Source organism: Apteryx mantelli, chromosome 5, assembly GCF_036417845.1.
Source record: "Apteryx mantelli isolate bAptMan1 chromosome 5, bAptMan1.hap1, whole genome shotgun sequence".
NCBI lineage: Eukaryota > Metazoa > Chordata > Aves > Apterygiformes > Apterygidae > Apteryx > Apteryx mantelli.
Window position 1 is genome coordinate 36,951,684 of NC_089982.1, and position 21,520 is coordinate 36,973,203.

Genomic DNA, 21,520 nt, shown 5'->3' on the forward strand with positions numbered 1-21,520 from the left:
AGAAGCGAGGATGGTCTTAACAGTTTGTTAACTGCAGGCACTGATTGAAATGGTCAGAGAATCCTTTTAAAGGCATGGAAAGGATACACTTCGAAGTTTCCTTTGGAGGTATTTCCACCTTCATAGTCATACAATAAAACTATTTGCTTTGCAATCAACCTGTAAGCGAAAGTGAGAGGCAAGGCACTGAATATGAAACACAGCATTTCTGTAAACCAAATATGCTGAGAATGTTTTGATTTTGACTTAATGTATTGTTATGCAGCAAACAATCCTTATGGATATTAAATACCATCTTTTCTGTGTTTTACATACTACTTTCTGGCTTGGGTTTTTAATTTTGATCATTTCACTCAAACATTTCTAAAGTGAGCTTATTATTTGTTACAGAGGTTCTGAAATGTTACTTCTCATAAGAACCTAATTGAAATGTGTTATCCAAACTTTGATACCTAACTACTTTCTTAGCACAACAGATTAACTTTGCCATGAACTCATTGCTTTCCTACATTTCTCCTCAACTCCCCCCCCAAAAGAAAACACTACAAAAGTCTCCTAGTCTGGGGACTTGAAGCAAAGGATTAGTTGGCATTTGTGCAAGATGCAGATAACAAAAGCAAAAGTGAAGAAAATTGAAGAGACAGGCAAACTCCAGCAACAAAATGGTTAAAGAATCTGAATCATTGTTCTACATATTTTGAGAGCCCTCTATATTGTGAACAGCGCAAACATCAGACAAGTTAAGATTACTGACCATTATCTCCTTAATTTTCTCCGCTTTCCTTCACATTCTCTCTTGCTATCAACGCACTATTTTTCCAAAGCTGCACTTCTCCTAAGAAGTAAACTTTCCCTAATCCGTCTATTATGGAGCCTTTAATTGGATTGGAAGCAGGGTGGTGTATAAAATAGCCCCTATTCACTCAAAAGGACTGTAGTTTTAGGGACTTAAAGGAGAAAGGTATTGTGAAAGAAAATCCACAGGGAACTGAGGATTAAAAGGTGGCTCTACTGAACTCATCAGCTCTACAACATATAATGAATTGTTTCCTTAAACAGGTAACTTACTAAATAAATAGATTCTGCCTTGCCATATAACTAGTCTATCAAGTCAGAAAATAAACTGAAAATAAAAATTGGTTTAGCAGAAAATAAAGCAGTACATAATGCTGTTTATCTGCTCTGCACCTTCCCTGTAACAACCATCCATCTCTTTCCACTCTCCCATAGGTAAATAGATGCACAGTACCTACTAGAACAGTGAAACATATCTTAAGTGGTAAAAAATACACATCAGGCATAATTCAGCCACTACCTGTATGCACTGAAATTTCTCCCAAGTTAGTTAATATTTCCAAACGCCATATAACATTTAAATAAAAAAGGGTTTTATCTTTCTTGAGACCACACACAAAAAATAAATAAAATGCATGTAAGTCAAGTCTTGTTATGTAATCAGATGTCGTTAGAAAATCAGTAACAGTTTCCACTTAATAGTGGTCATATGCAGAACAGGAAAGCCTTTAGTTTCATTGTTATGATGGTTGACAATGGAGCACTCCTCAATACATAAAAGCAGAAGACAAAGGTTGCTGAAGAGACCTATCTATTTCTGCAGAGGGTAGCAAGACTTCTTCAGTTTCTACAGTCATATGGGATTTAGGAAAGATGATGCATGTTAAGTCCTGCAGAATTTCTCTCTGCTTCATGATGGAAATAACTTCCAAAAGCTTAACAGCTAAGTATTTCTCTCTCCAAAAATGATGCCAGCTCTCCCTTCCTTATTCCCGGCTGCCTTTACAGGAAACTTAGAATAGGGGAAGGGTATTAACTCCTTCTGAGCAACAATAACGAATACTTATGTTAAACAACCACAGAACAAATATGTGGAGCAGCGAGCAGTGAAGGCACAATGCAAACAGACATCTAACCTCTTCACGTACCCTGTTGTCCCTGCTTTACTAAGACAACTGTAAATGAAGACAATGAGGATGCTTCAAGAAAATGCTCAGGGCTCTCACTCACCTAGAGGCAGCATTTCTTACGACTGACTGCAGTCCATGGACTGCAGTTGATGGTCGAACTGCAGTCCATGGCTGAAGTAGGTCCAGGACAGCTGTCCCACGGCTCTCTAGTCTGCGACAGAGAATTATTTTGCCACTGAAACTGATACAATTAATCTATATATCCCAACTACTCACCAGGCTTCATGTCAAAGACCTGGAGAAAAGGACAAAATGTCACACTGCCTGTGGGACAATCAGGTACTGACCTCTTATCTAGAATGAACTAGAATACCACATAAATGAGCAGCTTTGACTTCAACCAAAGGAACCAGTTGATATACAATTAAACTGACCTATCACATTAGCAGATCACAAACTCTTTAGTCATACTTTTATATCTTAAGTATTTACAGAAAATATTAAGTCAATCAGCTATTATACACACATGCATATTACATTAGCAAACCAGCTTGAAAGAATTCAGTTGGTTGTCCATTGAATCCAACTATGAAACTTATTCAAGAATCCTGGGGGTCCAAGTGTGTTTCCCACCACTTTATTGCATGCCAAAGATTCTTCTTGGTTACTCCAGGTCACTGGAAGGCATTTCTTAAATCTGAAAGGTCTCCTTCTATGGATTCAGCTGACTTGCTATAGATGCTTTCCTGATATATGTATACCTAGTAATGATTCTCCTTTTTTGCAAGCCTTATGTCTCAGGTTGCAGTCAACTAAGAGATTGAATCATGAAACAGAATCTTTGAGATTATATCTTTGTGCAACGTGACCTTATATTTTATTTCTTCACCTCTGTTTTTATACATGTACATAACTATTCTCCACTTGGATGTTGTAAAGAAAGGCTTTTATTTCTATTTTATCCTAGCCTGGATTGAGTTAAAGATGATTTCAAGATAATTGGATACATCAAGGCATTACTCTCCCAGGAGCATAATAAATCTGTAAACTAGGGTACTAGGGCACATTAGCACATGCCTCAGTTCTTCTCTGCATTCTCCAGAGTATCCAAAGGGTGACAGAACATGCCCAGAAAAGCTGCAGGGGTTGAAAGCTGGTGTCAAAGAGGTCAGAAGAGGAAAAGGAATCTTTTAATAACTAGGGATACTCAGAAGGGCTAACAGACGTGCAGCAAAACAGTGGAGAGTTTATCGAAATGCAAAAGGTCCTCACACAAGGACCTTGTGTTTGTAACACAAATTGATACAAAAAATATTTTTGATGTCCAAACCTTGTTGTCTGCATAATTCCTGGGGGGGGGAAATGATGTTATTTTTCAGGGTGAAAAACCTGTACCTCTTACTACAATCTAGAGGATGTGCAAAAGATCAACTCTTGTGAGAAGCAGACTGTGAGCATGATTTCCACAGGTATTTAAGCCAACCTAAATGGAGGTGCTGCAGTGCTATTCTCCCTGGTCAAATATCTGCTATCCCAAAGTAGCACAAACACCAGGTGACCATATACAGAAAACTATTTCAGGGAGTTTAGCCCGCTGCAAACTAACCATTTGGTGGAAGCGGAGATTCAGTTTCAAATGGTTCAGCTTCCCGAACTGGCTCACCACGTGAGCTGCGGAGCTGGTACGATGGCAAGAGTCAGCACAGGAAGGGCAGGACCACCGCAGCTCAGACCTCACTTGCTCTAAGCTACCTGAGGTACTATCTAGTTCTAATTTGAATTTAACACTTTACCCACACACACGGTACCACACAAACAAAACAGGGAACTCTAAATGGCCAACAATTGTATAATTTGCCATTTAATTCTCTCTTGCTAGTTTTTGCAGCTCTCCTTTCTGACATGGCATGGTGAGGGAAGCACTTTTTTTTTTTTTTTTTTTAGAAGTATCTGAAGGCTGAAGGAAGGACAGAAAAAACATGCTGCAGATCATGTTTCAAAAAAAATCTTCTGTTGCTGAGGGTGTTGAGATTATTTAAACATTCAGAATAGTAAGTGACAGAATTTCTAACACTACATGTTACAGAACTAATTATGTAATCACATACAGTAAGTCCACTGACAAATATCTCATGGGATGCAGAATTTCACGTGTTCCACAATCACTTCTTTAACTGTTCCCTATACCTCTGCAACATCATGAATGCTTTTGTTTCCATGTATGGAACTTAAAACTGCATAAGGAAGTACATATGCTTTCTTTTTAAATGGCATCAAATAATGATAATTAATTATAAAGAGCATAAAAGCATAAAGAGTAACAAAACTTTTAACAGGTCACAAGGCACCCAGAATACCTGTTTTGTATTGCTGCTTAATATTTTAACCACCTCAAGGTGGAAGAGCAAGTTTAAGGGCCATGGAAGGTTATGCATGGTACATTAACTGTATTTTTCTGTGCTGCCTAGAATGCTCCCATACAAATAAAAAATGTTTCTTCAGTGAAATAACTGCTGCCCTTTCAGCAGCATTAGGCAAGTAACTTTCAAGCAGGCAGTCTTGCTACTGGAGTGAATCACAGCTACAATAACGTGCTGCCATCCCTAGAGACCATATGGAAAGGTTTCCCAGGTGCTGTAAAGGGAGGCAAATTACACAAGTAATTGACCAAAAGAAGATCAAACCAGTCTTGCAACTGGGAAGGGAGCAGTCTTGAGTGTCTGTGACTCATCCTAATTTACATATTGAGTTAGTATAACAATCCTTTCATTTTATTTAATGAATACTGCTGGGTCCAAAAGGAACGGGAAATGCAGTGAAAGATAGGCCAGAGATGGACAAGACTTGCCTTACCAAGAAAATTATTATTCCTTCAGAAAAGCGGCCAAGGTCTTCAATAGGTCTTTTAGGTACTACTCTAAAATGAAGAATGGTCCATTTTAAAACAGGATTAAAAACTCCTTCCAGGATCAAGAGTGTGACATGCATGAATATATATATATTGTTCTGGTATACAGACAATGACAAAAGATATGTCCTTATTTTACAACAGTGTATGTAAAAATAAATATTGAAAGAATTTTATTAAAATCGAGGCTAGAACACATATCATTTACTCTCAACAGAAATTTACAGGAATAAATTCTTTGCAAATACTTGTCAGATTTGGATAAATGTTTGAGATCCACCCTTGTATTTTTTCACTAGCTTACCTTCCTTCTGCAGTGAAGTATAAATTTTCTTTTAAATATACTGCACAGTAGTAAACACTGCTCGTGAATATAAGATTTATAGCACATTAATAAAACCATATAGGCTCGCTGGCCTTAAATATATGAGGCATACAGTTTAAGTTTTCATGACTACTTCAAAAGAGACCTAGAGTAGCCAAGCATCATGTTTAAATCCACAGAACACTTATACCTACACACCATTTGCCTCTTACCTACCTCTAATTATTTATTTTCTCCAATACAGGAGAAACTCCTGAACAATGAACATTACTCATAGTGAGTGATATTTACTATATTTCACCTTTTTTCTACCATAAACTAATAATACTTGCATACAAGCAAGAAGAGAGCATAGCATCTTAAGATTTGTCTCACGACAAAGAAATAAAAATCATTAAAGGTAAAACATAATACACAAGAACAATAAAAAAAAGGCAGGAGGCAGAATATATCCAGGATCAGACCCTAACAAGCAACAGAATGGATTCTACAAATATATTGGCAGATACCCTTGAAAACCAAATACCTGCGACACATCATACAAGTGCTAAAGCCTAGAGGTGGTCAAGAATTTCTGAAATGTCATTTTCATTCATATATATTAATTCACTGTCAGAATTGTATATCAATTCAAGCTGAAATTGTTCATGAGACTGATCAAAAATAAACCTGTCTCGAACTCAGTATTGTATCGAGGAAAAGCTTCAGAGTTATTTTTAAAAAGAATGAATTTTTTTTACACAAAAAGGATTTTGATTCCAAAAAAAAAGCACCTTGGTTTTGATTTCTTTGTTAAGTTTTGGAAGTTACTGAACATTGCTTCCTATTACTCTGTCACACACCCTGAAACTGTTAGGTGCCAAGAGCTCAAAATAAAACAAAATATTTAAACTGACTCAATTTGATTTTTTTTAAATACCATTAGTACATGTATATTTTTTGAAGTTTTGACTTTTCACCTTATTCCAGGGATAGCAGAAAAAAATGTCAAAAACTGACTTAACAGGAAAATCATTTCCTTCCTGGCTCTACTACACTCTTCTCAATTTATAACAAAGTAATGCAACTCAGCCAAACGAATTACTGTGGATTTAGATCAGCACAGGTAAGATTAGAATCCAGACCAAGAGTCATGGGAGACAAATCTTTAATCCTTCTAGAGTCCCCTTCCATTGCCGGAGCTTTGCAAACAAGTCAAGCCTTCCCTAAATGGGCAAGCAAAGATCCCTTGTTACAGGGAAGGCCTTAGACAAAGCCAACACAATCACACTTTCACCAGCTTTTCCTCCCTGCCTCCAGCCTAAAGGGTAATTAGGGCTGTATTTGGGCCGGGGAAGGTAAGCCAGCACACGTTGCCCTGACCACCTTTGTTTGGCAGCAGTCACTACAAGCCAGACCAAGTCAGAGCAGCCATGCAGTTGCTCTCACTTGTGCTGAAGGCTTAGCAAGCTTCCTCCACTGCAGAATAGGTTTCTCTTTCAGCGCGTCTCCCAAATCAAAGATCAGTTATTCACACAACCCTAAACACCACTCACCATCTCTACTCTAACATGAAACCATACAGAAAGATCAGAGAAAGTTGAACAAAATCCTAGAATCCCTAACATACAGAAGTCACGAAACTAAAAAAAACATAAAAAACTGAAATCATAAACCAAAAGGTATCTTAGTCAAAAGCTGATACACATTTTTTATCCACCAAGAGACTGAGGCAGAGAACATTCCTCGCAGCTCAAAGTGAAATCATGTTTCAGGTTTACATTCCAAGACAGGACAGTGGATCAAGCTAAACCATAACAGAAACCAATGTGAGCACAAGAGGGAGAGGCTGAAGTTTTCCATAATGCCTGGTATGTAACAGATATGGGTAGGGGGGGCCCTTCCACTAAGCAGGCAGCTCAGCATTTGCTTTGGTTTAATTCAAATAAGAAAAAGAAATGGTCACAGAGGAAGCAATATTCTGAACAGTCAGAAAATTCTCATGCTCGTGAACTGGTAGAGAGCAGAAATCTGCCAAGATGTTTCTTTAGAAAATGGCTCTTTCAAAGTGGTTTCCATGAAAACCTCTTTTTCTCAGAGTGCATGTCATTACGCCATTTGTTCTGTATAAGGTACCTGAACAACAGAAAACATATTTCACTGGGAGATGAAGGAGCAGAAGACAAGAATAAAATCTATTTAAACCAGTTTAGAAACAGAGTTTATAATCAGTCCTTAAAGTCCAACACACATTGTCAACATAATTTATGGTAGGTGGGAAGATACCAAAAATAGCCAGCAAGTTTCAAGATGCAAGTAATGTACACAATTCCAAATTTATATAACAGAACCAGAGCTCTCAATAAACCAGACTCTGGATTCTGCTGCTCTATGGTACAAATGACACAGTTAGAGTACAGCACCATCTCCCCTATATCAAATACTAAACTGTTTACTTTTCCTAAGAATACTTTATCTTTCCAAAAACTATGAAAGTTGTGCACAGGAGCCAAAGCAGATTAAGCCACCCTTCCATAAAAAAGATGACTACCAAATATAACCAAGAACATAAAACAGTATCTTATGTATGTACACAAATACACATAGCTTCATTTTCAACACGAAGATAAAATTAAATCCTTGTGATCCAACACTCCCCAGTTCTAATTTACATCAAATACAGATACGAATACCTGCAGTACCTGAATAGCTGCCACCCCATGGGGCATTTTACTTACAAGTACAACTTGTTGAACACCAAAAAGGGGTTCAGATCTGTAGAGGGTAACAAAGTGAAAACAATGGATGTCCCAGAGAAGTAAAAAGTTATTCAGGGCTGGCATAAATTTACAGGAACTTTAGCACTAACTTCATAAGAAAAAGGCAGGACTATATTCTGAGGCCTCCAAAAAACACAACCCAGAAGTTATTGCTTTATCTTAATATGTTTAACCATTTCTTTCCAAAATTCTTAAAAAAAAAAAAAAAATCCTGTACTTTTGAATAACAACTCTTTGGAAGAAAGAAAATGAGTTTTGCACATTTGTACAACATTTAGCAAACTCAGTCCTGACTTAGTTGGTGTGACCCTGATATAATCATTGAGTAAAAGTGATATTAATACAACCTTCTGTGCAGTAAAATTAGATAATATGTATTATACTTTGCATCCTATGGGTTCTGAAATGAAACTGAAGAGACTCATACTTAGAGTCCCAGAGTCTTCAAAAGCAAATGATCTTACCCTTAACTGTTTAACATAGCTTGAGCCAAAATATAGCAATTTTTCCAAAAGTGTTTAGTTAGCATCATTCTTTAGCCTAATATCATCGTCTAAACTGCATACAACATTTTAACATTTGCAATTTTTAATGCAATACACTTTGTGGCAAGAGAAAACAGAAAAGGATTCTGATTCTTAGGAGATCCCTTGCAGTATCTCTGGACACTACCAAGCAAAAAATCACTGACGTGATAAACTAATTTCTATTTCTAATAAATTTTTCAAATGGATTTAGTAAACTAATTTAATCAAATGTCTAAAAGCCTGGGATTCAAATAAATTATTTACTTAAAATCTACTTGAATTCACATCCACCAGCAGTCTGAGGTTTGTTCAGAATAAAGATGACAAATACTGGAGATAAGCTTGTGATTTCCTCCATTTCAGGAAAAGAAAAACTTCCAACATACTAAATAAAATGTTAGCTCTTGAGTTGCAATAGAGTATGGAAAAAGAATGAAGAAAAAGTGTTACTTAAAAAATATTTTAGAAAAATCACAGACATATATCAAGACACCATCCAGCTTTCTGCTAGCAATACAGAAGACCATCAATGACTTCAGGTTTGAGGTATGTCCATCTTTAATTGCCAATTTATTTTATAGTGATCTATTCATTTCAGGCATATTTTAAGAATCAACATATCTTGAATCTTCCTGACTCTAACATATACACACCATTATTAAACAGTGCATCAGTCTAAAATGCCTCTTGTCAAATTGTTGCATTTAACTTCGTTCTAAATACGTTTTAAGGTCTTCTTCTTACTTTTCCTGTAGTTTATTTGTAATTAACCGCTTCTTGCTTTTGAAATAATTTTTCGTCATTGACTTCTTGAAGAGTTCAGACAAAATGCTAAACTGATTGTAATGTATTGCTAATATTTGTAATGTCTCGCTAACTTTACTCTCAAATTCTTCACGTATCTTCGCACATGAACAGACTCATATACAACTACTTCCAGACTGGGCCTAAAGAACATATCAAAAAACATATCTAGAAAAGTTTTTTTTTTTCTTCTGCTGCTTTATGACAGCCAACTACAGAAGTCCCTATATAATCCGCATTTTATCTTTCACGATTTGAGGTTTTTCTTTTTTATAACTACCTACATTGTCTTTATAAAAAGAAGCTGTTTAAAATTTATTAGTCTGCTATCCTATAAATTATCAAACATACTGGAACTCTATTTTCTGTCAGCGATACGAATTAACTCCCTTACTATAAGAAATTGTCTTTCAGGTACTAATGCTCTGAAGTACCTGTCTTCTTTTACTTGCAAAATACAGACTGCTTCAAAATGCAGATAAAAGAATAACAGAAATATCTAGTCTCAAACAAATAAATAAAAAATAAATTACTGCAGTAAGCCTAAATAGATACACGATTACATTTGTAAGTTTGGCGTCTTTTGCTTTCATTATGTTCAGCCTATTAAAATACAACACATGCTTTTTTGTAACTCAGATTAGCAAGATTATCAGAGCAACTTTGAAGTCTATCGCATCAGGAACATGCCAGCGATGCCAATTTTTTTTATTCAGGTACATTTGATCATGGTAAATTGTAATTCTTTAAGCTTATTTAAAAAATGAGCAGCCGCTAACTCTTAGGATTTTATTTACTGACACTGTTTATTCCTAAATTGCTTGAAAATAACTTGACAAAGGTGATGTAGCGAACAAAGAACATGCTTCCTGTTCTAATAGCGAACCTGGAACACCATCAACGTCTTGCGCAGTCTGCATAAGTCACAACTGATTGGACACAGTCCCTGTGGGCATGCCATTTCATCCAGACTGGACGGTTCATTAGTCATAATTACTATAACTGTACAGCAGAGACTGCAGTTTTATCTCATCATACATCTTTGATAAAGCTGCTTCTATTTCTGCTTCATCAGCATGTGAAGTTACATTATTGGAGCTTTTATTTTCCAATCTGTGATTAACATAGGTTGTTCTGTTTATGAAACATGTACTGAAATTCAAGACAACATACAAAGTAAGGCCATGACATGACCACCATTTGAACTTTGTCTTAAAAATCATGCGGCAGTTATTGTTATGCAGGAAGGATAGATTATGAAAAGACTGAATTCCTAAGAAAAATTCAACAAAGAAAATATCGACAGTACAATTTATAAGAGAATAGGATTGTTGGTTTCTAACCTGAACTGTGATTAAAAATTTGAAAAATACATCAGTTCAGTACGAAGTTTAGACATAGGACATTTCTAAAAACAGCTGGGTCAACCAGCATCTTCCTGTAATTTTTAAACAACTATACAAAACTAAAGTATACAACATGAAAAACCATGGTGAAAACGGACAGTTAAAGCAGTCCACTATGGTTAGTGAACAGACACTAAAATATTTAATCCAATAATAAATGAGAATGCAATTTTTCTGAATGGGTATTTTGCCAAAACACATCTTAAACATATAAAAGCAGCACATAAAGACATTTTCTTGTCATGGTGCTTGTTGCTGATTTTTACATCTTATTGTGTGATACCAGGAAACACAAAGGCTGGTGGTACCGTCTGAGCGCACAGTGTGTCCCCATGATAGGCCACATAAACAGTCATAATCGACAGTTACATGCAAGCACTGAGGCCGCAAAAATCCCAGAGTAATTAGTGTTGTCTGAATGCAATGACATCTGTTTTCTCATGGTCCTCTAGACTTGTCAGGCCAATAAGATGTATATGAAAAAATATGACAAGCATTGCAAACGCCCTTCTGAAAGGTCTCACTTTGGGAAAAGCTGAAGAAATGACACATGCCACCTCTTTTTTGCCAATATACCTAACAGCCAAAGCTTCAAGATTTGAAAAGGTCTTTTGAGTCATTTTACATTTGACTATGAAAGGTTTATTCAGAACACAGTGCTGTGCTTAGGAAAGAAAAAATTGCGGCAGGTTTTTGTTCATTAAAAAAAAAAAGCTTCATTAACAGAAGAGGAATAAAATACAACTTTTTACTTCTGGTTAGTGGGCTTACATGCCAGTGTCATCTATATCTTATTTTTTAATTAAAGCAGCAGGCACTGGGTTAGTACATAATACACACAACACATATATCTGTATATGTAGAATACTTTTGCTTAAAGAGTGGAACAAGAACAGTTTTACAGCTGTGGTTTTCTGGCACTGCAAGAACACTATAGCCTTTACCTCTGAAGACCTTAGCTTTTGTTTTAGGATACGCAACCTTTCCCCTTAATAGTGCCTATCCCTCAATTCTTCCTCTGGACTGTAGCAGCATGTTTGAGCATGCGTTTTCTCCGAGAAAGACATTAGTCATCATTAACAGAAGCACTGACACCAAGTCTAAGTGCCTCTCCACAATGACCAAGTGGCAATCATCTTTCTCTTACACTGTCACTGCTGATTAGGGTTTTCTTTCATGAAAATTTAATTTGTCGCCTTTCTGCAGCTCCTTTTTACGTTTCTGCAATAATACAACATGCCAGCAAGACACTGAAAATGCAGTACAAGATGCTGTACCTGTTTATAACAAAAGATAAGATTCCGCCGGCTCAGTTGTACTTTTTACCTAGTTTAACAGAAAAAAAGGCCCTGTAAGACACAGTGAATCAGTAACTGCTGACAGAGGAAACACGCCCGTTAAACACCTCAGGCCTCCAACAGCCCAGGCACACTTTCTACCCAGCTAATTGAATGTTTTTCGTCTCAAAGACAGTTACCCAGCCCATCTTCCAAAGCTTTGTTCAGTAACAATACCTAAATAGATTTTGATACCCAATTAATTTTATAATTGCTTCAAATATACAGGTATTCAGGTTTTTAGCTTATACAAATATTTATTAAAGGATTTCATAATCCAATGATAAATTTCAACCTCATTTCTTCAGTGTGTGTCAACCCTGCTCTTGTAGTTGCAAAGCCAGCCACAAAGAAAATGGCTTTAATTGCTGCAGGCAAATGAAAAAGTTTCAGTCATGTATGATACTTTGCAGCTATTCAATATACACAGTCTCAGATTCCTGCTCTGTGTAACATTACAAACATTGTTAAACAAGATACCATAGCAATGAGTTATTTTAAGGAAGTTTTTCAAAACATTTACTCTTCTGTTTTATTTCAATTTGTTTAAAGATTTTTTTTTAATTATAAGCATATGCTATTTTGTTAACATCTGCGCACAGCATAAAACCTGTCTGAATTCCAACTTCTGGAAACATGCAGATAACTTACATCCCTCAAATAAAGTAAGAGCATTAGAAAACTTCAGAAGTTTCAGGTGAAGATATTTGAGTTCATTTAACTGATTTTCCATACAAATACCTTAAAGCAAAAAAACCTTTTATTACATTTTTAAGTTCTCCTAATATCTTTCAGAATTTAATTAAGCATAAACCAAAAATTCAGATCTACCTCTATTAAATTCAGAAACCACAGCTATTAAAATGCCAGTAATAAAAACTCCTTTCAGCCTCCTGAAGTATTAGTACTGCACTAGTGACTCAAAACAGCAATGGTAGTCAGGACAGAAACTGTATAGCTAGCACTTTGGGTGTATAAGAAAGTTCAACATCTTTAAACAGTCTCCATATATGAAATTTAAGAAGAGGAAACTAGGAATTAAAAGCGGATTTTGAATGGCAGACTATGACCGTTGTACTGCTGTGGCAGTATAACCTTGATTAAATGCAGAGCAAAAGGGAAGTAAAAACAAAACTATACCATGGTAACCTAAATTAACTACTGAAACGGGCTGTGTTTCTGTGGAAAGCTGACATTTTAAGCTATTCTGCTTGATCTCAAGAAAAGCTTTTACTTTCTAGAAAGCACAGAATAAAGTGAAGCTTCCGGAACCGCACATCTCCCGCTATTTTGTTCTCCACATTCTCCTCAGCTCTCAAGCGAACAAGCCGCGAGCGCTGACACTGAGCTCCTTCCTCAGCAGCCACACCAAGTTCAAGTGCGAAAGTTTAGCTCTTTGACTCCCACCCCCACCTCCAAGTCGCTTGTCAGGGGAAGGTTGGGCGATTTATCGACCACCGCTGGATGCATACTGTCAGTGCTGAAGGAAATATGAGAGGGGGTTGTCGCTACTGTTCGGGAGCTCATTGATAATGACATACCTGCCTCTGTCACCCATTACCCATACTACAAACTACTTAGACCTAACTGAAAAATCAATAGCCTACTTGCACCGGTTCCTGTGGCTGCCTCCTTTGATTGTCAGCTCCTGTCTAGGGTCAGCACTTACATGAAAGGGGCTGTGACTGCCTGATGCTTTCAGGACAACCTAACGATATGAAACTAGCCAACAGAACAGTAAATTCTGTCTCCCTGCCCTCCTCATCAATTAGGCTTTGACTAGGCTTGCCTGTAGAAACCTGACCTTTTAAGTTTAGGTGAATATGGAACTAGCTGAACACACCATTGCCCTCAGCACTGAGCCAGGAAATCCACTGACAGGTTAAACAAAACAGAAGGTTGTAACTGTCATAATTTGCATTGCACTTTCACGCCAACAAGGGTGTTATCAGTGGGGGCAAGCCCTGCAACACACAGCGCAAGCACCCAAAGTCATTCTCCTCATAAATTTTCAAGTGAAGGGAGATAAAACATAAATTCACAAATGACCATGCGTTTCAAGTCCCACTTTCTTTCAAGTTAGCACTCTGGAAACCCACAGTGTACGTATTAAAAATTCCCCTTCCTAGTCACGCTGGCACTCAAATGCCAGTAGGAATGAACTTCCAAGCGAGATGGGGAATGAGGAAAAGCTACCTGTCTGTGCCTCTTAAGGACTCTTGCATTACTCTTATTCTCCAGTGGATATTTATATGCACAAATACTAATAAATATATTATACACACGCACACACACACCCCTGTACTTCAGAGCAGCAGGTAGGCATAAATTATTTAAAAATCCCAAGAGAGCTCTAACTGGCACTTCTGGGTAGTATTTACTCATACACCCAATATCTTGGAAGTCCATTAGTAACATCTGAATAGCACTGTGACTACAACCAAATGATAAATGTTATATTTTAATGCATGTTCCCTCCTTCTAAGAATATTGACAACCATGAAGCAAAGAACTAAAGCATGAAATCTCAGATCTACAACGAGAGTTGAACTATTTCCTGAAGTTGAACAGCTTTACAATAGCTTTAGTAACTATATATAGATTAAAAAACTATTAACAGCTGAATGCCTTGCTCCTCCTTTCCTCCAAAGTAAATTAAAAACCAGATTAAAAGCAAATGAAAATATTTTAAAATACTCTGATTGGTGCTCCTTTCTTATATAAGTTATATCAATTTTCAAGCAACGACGGTTTTATGTTCTTTTGAGCTTCTTCTTCCGCTGGCCTACCATCCTCAACGTAAGCATTACTGGGAAGTATAGACAGCATGTGCGATCAAAACAGTTTACGTAAGCTGAACACTGGAACTTCATATTTATCTCTAAACAAACTGCAGGCTTGTGGGAGTTTTGGTTTTGGTTTTTGTTTCTTTCTTTTTTTTTTTTTTTTTTTACCCTGAGAATTCTAGGATGCTTCCATTGAACTTTATTCAGTGCCTATGGTTAGCACCTTTTAGTGTAAATACAAACTGTTCATGGAAATCCCAAAAAGCCTTTGGCAAAATTCAGGGCAATATTTTACCTGATGCTTTTTTTCCCCACTGCTGAACCTTCCTAAATCCTGCACCCTCATTTCCTTCTTCCACAAAAGCATCCAATGCCACATGATAAGTAGGAACTCTTTTATAAACAAATAATAGGAAAACTGCTGCCTTTCGGTTTTCAAAACTTACGATTCAGTTCCAAACCTTGAGATATGCTTGTAAGCTTTTTCCTGAACGCACACCACTTCAATACATGTCAGTCACTAGCTTTAACTTATTTCAAATTTCAGACTTTTAGAAGTCTGTATTAAGAAAGAAAAACAGCTGAATTACAAGAATACAAAAAACTGTTTTCATTAAAGCTTCAAACAATATGTTTTACTGCAAAAATACTTGTTATCTGTTGTTAGAACAACACTCAGTTGTTCTAAATATACACAGACATAAAACAAATGCAGAGAAAACTCACAGAAAATAAAAGCATAGAGCTCTATTAAAGCACTTTTAAATAAATGGAACAGCAGTTAAAATTAATATTGCATTCTAAACAACCTACAGAGTGAACACTAGTTAAAAATGGTAGACCTAATTGAGTCTGGATGGACCCCTTTACAGACCTAATGCAATGATTAACTATGCATCTGGTAGCATGTCAAGTCCTTTTTGTGTGCCTATCTGATAGTGAAGTGAAAGGGCATGGACAGTGTCCAGTCCCAGCAAGCAAATCATTTGGAAGCAGTCATAGCCATAGATCAAAGATTTTTCACTCTATCCAAAGTCTATTTAAACCCACCAACCTAGCCCCTTGCTGCAGACAAAACCAGTTAGAAAATAAGAAAGACTCCTTGGGATCCAAAGATAATAAAGGAAGATAGAAGGAGAAAATGAAGAAAAGAAACAGACTGGCAGAACCTTGATTTCCATAGGCCAAGACAGCTGTTTTACATCCTATTTTTATTTCAGATGGTTAAAGAAAAGGAACAATTTCCATCCCTTAGATCACCAAATATTATTTCAATTAAACTATGCAGATGGCTTCTATACATTATTTCAGCCAATAGAGTTTCCCCTTCCCAGCTACGGGAGATGGTACATTGAACTATTTTGCACGATTCACCTAGTTTGTAAGAAAACTAAAAAGAGAGCAGCATATTATCATGGTGAAGTTATTTTGAAATAAGATATGCACAGCAAGATATAAAATAGAAATAGCTATGATTTGATTCTCTCATTAGAAGTAGCAACAAAACCCCTGCAATGTTTTTATAACTAGCAATACGCTATTTTTATGTCAACATAATACTTCAAAGGGATAAAAATGTAATACTATAGAGTATAATAAGCAGAAAAGTAGATAGCTCCAACTTAGCATTTAAACTACATAATATTTGAATGAGGGAACAGTTATTAGACTGTTCAAACAAGAAGCTTATAAAAAATTTAATAAATTAAGATTTTAAATAAAAATTGGATGACTTTTCTACCAAGGTCAAACCAAAATAATCTTAAAATACCGGGGGGGGGGGGGGGAGAGGGACTCACTATATTCCACACTGGCCACCAGTGCTATTGAGAAAATTAAGCCCCCTCCCTCTTGTCTGTCCGTTCCTCCCATGAACCCCTTTCCCTTATAAATTGTACTCATGGAAATTCACTGAAAAGTTCCAGTCTATATAGTAGTTGGTGAGGGGTAGGGTACTTCACTTTGCTAAGCATGCTAATTGTAAGTAAATGTAAGCGTACAGAGGACAAGTTCTCATCTCTAGAGCTAGAAAGTGAAATTTTCAGATAACCTAGAATTCTCCAACTGCAGCCTTTGGTAACTTATAAATATGCTGCATCTCGGCTAGCTGCATGAAGTTTTTCATCTTTGAAAGAAATCATCATCTAACCAATAAAATAGCAAAGGCTATTGTTTGTCGGTATGATTATTTGTGCATATGCACAGATATGTGAACACCTAAGACAACGAAGGAAATAACTGTGATGAACTTACTGATAAAGAGAAAAATATGGCCAAATGCCTACAAATTGAAATAATTTTTGATTTCCATGACCTCGACTTTCCTAAGAATATCCTCATAATTTTCATATTTTAAAAATATGTGCTCACTTAAGCCTCACAGCATTTTTAAGAACCATATGCTAAATTATCTCTATCACTCCCCTCACATTTTTCTTAAGTAAGTATAATTGCATTCAAACAGAGGTCAGGTTGACAAAAACCTTGCATGATACATGCTCTCATACCACTTTAAAAAGTGGTATTATTAGTGTAAACAATCAATTTTTGTAAATAAAAACCAGGCAACACATTAAATTTGGTTAATTCTGCCTGATAAAAAAGCATGCACCCACCACAATTGCAACCAAACAAAATAAAAGGTCCATAGGAAGTTGTAACAAGAACAAAAATCTACATAAGCATTAGAAATGCTCTTTTATAGTACACTTGGCTGATTTTCCATAATTGCCTGCTTACTGAAGTTAAACTTACAAAATAGTATTTAGTAGCCAAAACAATCTTACAGTCAAAAGAAGTCACCATTGTTCATCGTGAGAAAAGAGAAGCTACCTTTAATAAGAGATTCAAGCCATTAGAGAAAACCTTTAGCTTCAGTTTTTTCTTGGTCAAAAACCAGAATATGATCATACTTATGTTTTAAGACTGAACAGGAAAGGATAAGCAAGTTACTTAAAGGCATAGTTGGAACCCTTCCCTTTCCCACTCCAGAAACAAAACTAGGGGAGACTTAGAATCATGCATAAATTATTTAATCAGCATAGTGTTCAACCTTGGGAGAAAAAACACAAGACTTCTGTAATACTTTTAACTGTTGAGATATATTAATGGTATCTCTGTAAAAATGGAAACATCTTTTCTCCCTCAATTTGCATGATCAGCTAACTTCATAAACACAGTCCTTGCAAGAGATTGGCAGATAGTAAAGCCAAGCCATAACTTTAAAGAAAAGGTACACACTGTATATAGAGTATTGAATGTAAACAGAATTTTAACTGTCAAACCCACAGCAGCATTTACTATAACTATTAACCTGGTTTTGCTGTTGAGAAACACAACATGCATTACTGAATCATTTCTTTTCAAAACCATACATTCCCTGAAGCAGTTCAAGCTCCATCAGCAGTGCAGGAATGTATGAAAATGACAGGCAAAGGGCACTCGTTCTTTTCCCATACTGTTCTTCTATAAATGGAAGCAGAGTGCTACAAAGCACTTAAAGCTGAGAATGTTTGAAGACTGATCTCCAGGAAAAAAATATTACGATATTAGGTTCCACAAGCAGCTTCATGATTCTGTTTTCCAAAAAACTGTTTCCCTTAAATGAAAGGATAGAAAGGAGACCAGCTACTACAAAATAACAGAACACTAGCTGGTTCTCGTCTACAAAGGTGCCACAAAAAAAGCATATGTATGCACGAACATATTTCACATACTACTTATAAAAATTCTTATTATCCCTTTTAGGAGCACCTGCTCCTACAGTAACTTGGAAGAGCGGAGAGGGAAGAGAAAAAGAAGGGTAGATTTGTCATGAGCCTTTTAATAGTCTCAAATCAATTTCATCACTTAAAAAATAAATGCTATATCAGTAGCATGTTATAGAATTTTTTAAAATACATTGTTTAGAATAAATAGGCTCTGACATATGTAAACTATGCTATTGTAGTAAACTAGTTAGCCAAGCAAAAACAAGTTGGTTACATCGAGATCCAGTAAGAAACTTGTGTGGTTGAGAGTCCTCTGTTCTTGCTAAATTTCTGATTTGTTTTCCAGGTTTCTCTCTGTTTTGTAAAAAAAAAGTCAAGAAAAAAGCACAATATTCTCAGCCTAATCTCTAAAAAAGTCTTTTCACATTTAATATCAGCCGTTTGCTAGTACTTTGCCTTCCTCAGCGTGAAGAGAATAGTTGCACATACCATTTACACGTCTGTATTTACACCAGAACGAGCTCCCTCTGGTACCGAGGGGGAGGCGGCAGGAGGAGCTAAGGAAAGAGCAAACACTCTTTATACAAAGTCCCCTTTCCAGGATCTTTTTACAGAAGCCCTCGCTAGCAAAACACTATTGCTCCAGGCAGCAGCATGCTGATGTTGGCACTGCTTAAACCAAACAAACACGATGTTTAACAGTCAAATAAAATGTCCCGCAGCCTCCCTAATGAATTTGTCAAGGACCATCAGATCACCCCCGCCCCTGCGTCATTAACTCAAGTATGATGAGACGGATTATAACGAGAGAATACAGATCAATCGGTCTGAAGACTTCAAGTGGCTTTTAGCCTTGAGAGTTTCTCTCTCCGAGACACACGCACACACGGTCTTTTTAATAGAATACAGTATCTCCCGCTGCTGGAGGGGCTGCCACTTCGTTTTATACACCATCAAGGAGCTGCTGATGGACTTCTATACTAACATACATAAAAGCAGAGGTGACAAGGGCTCTTCAATTATAGCCTCCTCGGATACTGTTCCTCCTTCAATTATTCATCCCGGCAAGAGCAAATTCCGCCAGAGATGAAGCTGGTCTTAATGCAGTGCGGCCACTAACGCCCAGACGCACGAGAGACGGGTTTCACGTGCATTATTTGCTGGAAGTGTTTAAGTTTATTGCTCAAATGATGTTTCTAATTAGCGCTCGAGCAATAAATTAAAGTCGGCTTTTGTTTAGCTGATTTATTATTTACTAGAGCTTCAACCTCAGGCAGGAAAATTGGTAATGAATTGTTTTAAATCTGAACACTAGTAACGCTTTATCATCAGTCACCTTAAAGGGGGGGGGGGATTCGTCTGCTCCTTCTGTTTTTACCCTTAAAATGCGAAAGCGCGTCTTCCCCCTCGCCCGAGCCGCCCGACAGCGCCGGCAGCTCCTCCGCGCACCGGACAGGAAACTCCCGGGCACCCGGTCGCTCCTGGAGGCGGCCAAAGGCGACAAGCGGCGCAACCTTCCCCGCCCGCCGCAGCTCGCAGGCTCGATGGGAGCCGCCGCGCCGGGCCGGAGAGGGGGAAGGCTGCGAGAGCGGCTCCGGGAGCACACACCGGCTGCGGGCAGAGACCAGGACCGGCTGCGACGGCGCCTACACCCGCGCCGAGAGCCCGGCGCGCCGGCGGGCTGCGCGACACGGATCTCTCGCCCGGACTCTTCCCCTTGCCAGGGGCGGCCAGGCAGGAGCTTCAGCGGGACACTCACCCCCCCCCCCCCAGCCCAGCCTCGCAGCAGCCGTCTGAGCAGGCTAAAGCGCCCGGCCGCCGCTGGCGCTGCTCCCCACCCCGCTGAAGTTGCGCTCCTCGGCGCCTTCTCCGGGCTCGTCTCCCTGCCGGCGGGCCCGGCCCGCGGGGACACCGGACACCGCCGCCGAGCACCGCGCTGCGCCGCCCGCCGCCCCGGACCGGCGCGACAACACCGGCGGAGGCAGAGGGCGCCCGGCCCCGGGCACAGCCTGCCCCAGCGATCGTCCCCTCGGGGAGAAAGGCGCCGCAACCAGCCCCAGCGCCGGGCACGGCCGTACTTACTTCTTACAGCGCGGAGTTGCCGACACACAGACATGTTTCTAATTTAAATGCACACGGAAAACAGACGGCGATATTTTCTTTATTAAAATAAGCCAGCTGCAGCGAAAGGAGCAAGGAACAACAAGAAGCCGAGCACAACCGCTGAGAGCTGCCGTTTAAACCTGGGCTCCGCAAGGAGGAGCGCGGCGCGTGTAAGCGGCCCCGGCCCCGCCGGCCGGGCTCCCGCCGCGGCGAGCCGGGCTGCGAGAGCCGCCCCCGCGCAGCGGGGCGCCGCGCCCGCCCGCCCGGCTCTCCGCGGCCTCGGCCCCGGCCCCGCGCCCGCCCGCAGCCGCGGAGAGGCTGCGCGGCCCGGGGGGGGGGGGGCGGCGGGGGGCCGAAGCCGCTGCGGAAACGCGCGCCCTCGGCCCGCGGGGACCGTGGGTCCCTGCAGAAGACCTCGTAATCGCCTGCCCGACAGCAGAAGTTTAGGCAGGAGAAACGCTTCTTTCTGTTATGCGGTAGCTTCTTTCTCAGGGGTTATAGCGGTGCCAGTTAGCTGGTGTTTCTGAACTGACGTAAAAAGATAGCTACAGTTTTATGTGCAAATCATTCAATATTCTTATTAATACAAACTTGCATAAAATATAGTTTCCTTTTCGAATAACTCAATCCTACGCTTTAGGAGGATGAACAGAACTTTATGGCACAAGATTTATCTAAATTAATGTGACTACGGCACTCATTGAGGGCAGTAAAACAAGGTGTACTATTCTGTTCCAATGACGGTCTCACTTTCACTGCTGCAGCCCGGCATTAGTGCAAAAAGATTTATGTTTGCGGCGAGGTACCAACATGTCTCTCCCCCTTCCTCTCACCCGCCAGCAGGAGTGCGAGCTCTCCTCGCAACAAGCGGAGGGAGAAGCGAGCTCCGCTCGCCGCCCCTCACCCGGCCGCGGCGAAGTTGCAGCCTTT

General features: G+C 38.9%; 1 protein-coding gene across 1 annotated transcript in view; it reads right to left on the reverse strand.

Moving 5' to 3' along the window:
* Positions 1 to 21,520, reverse strand: part of LRBA (LPS responsive beige-like anchor protein) — a 376,211-nt gene that overhangs the window by 159,999 nt on the left and 194,692 nt on the right. The gene's annotated exons all lie outside the window — the stretch shown is intronic.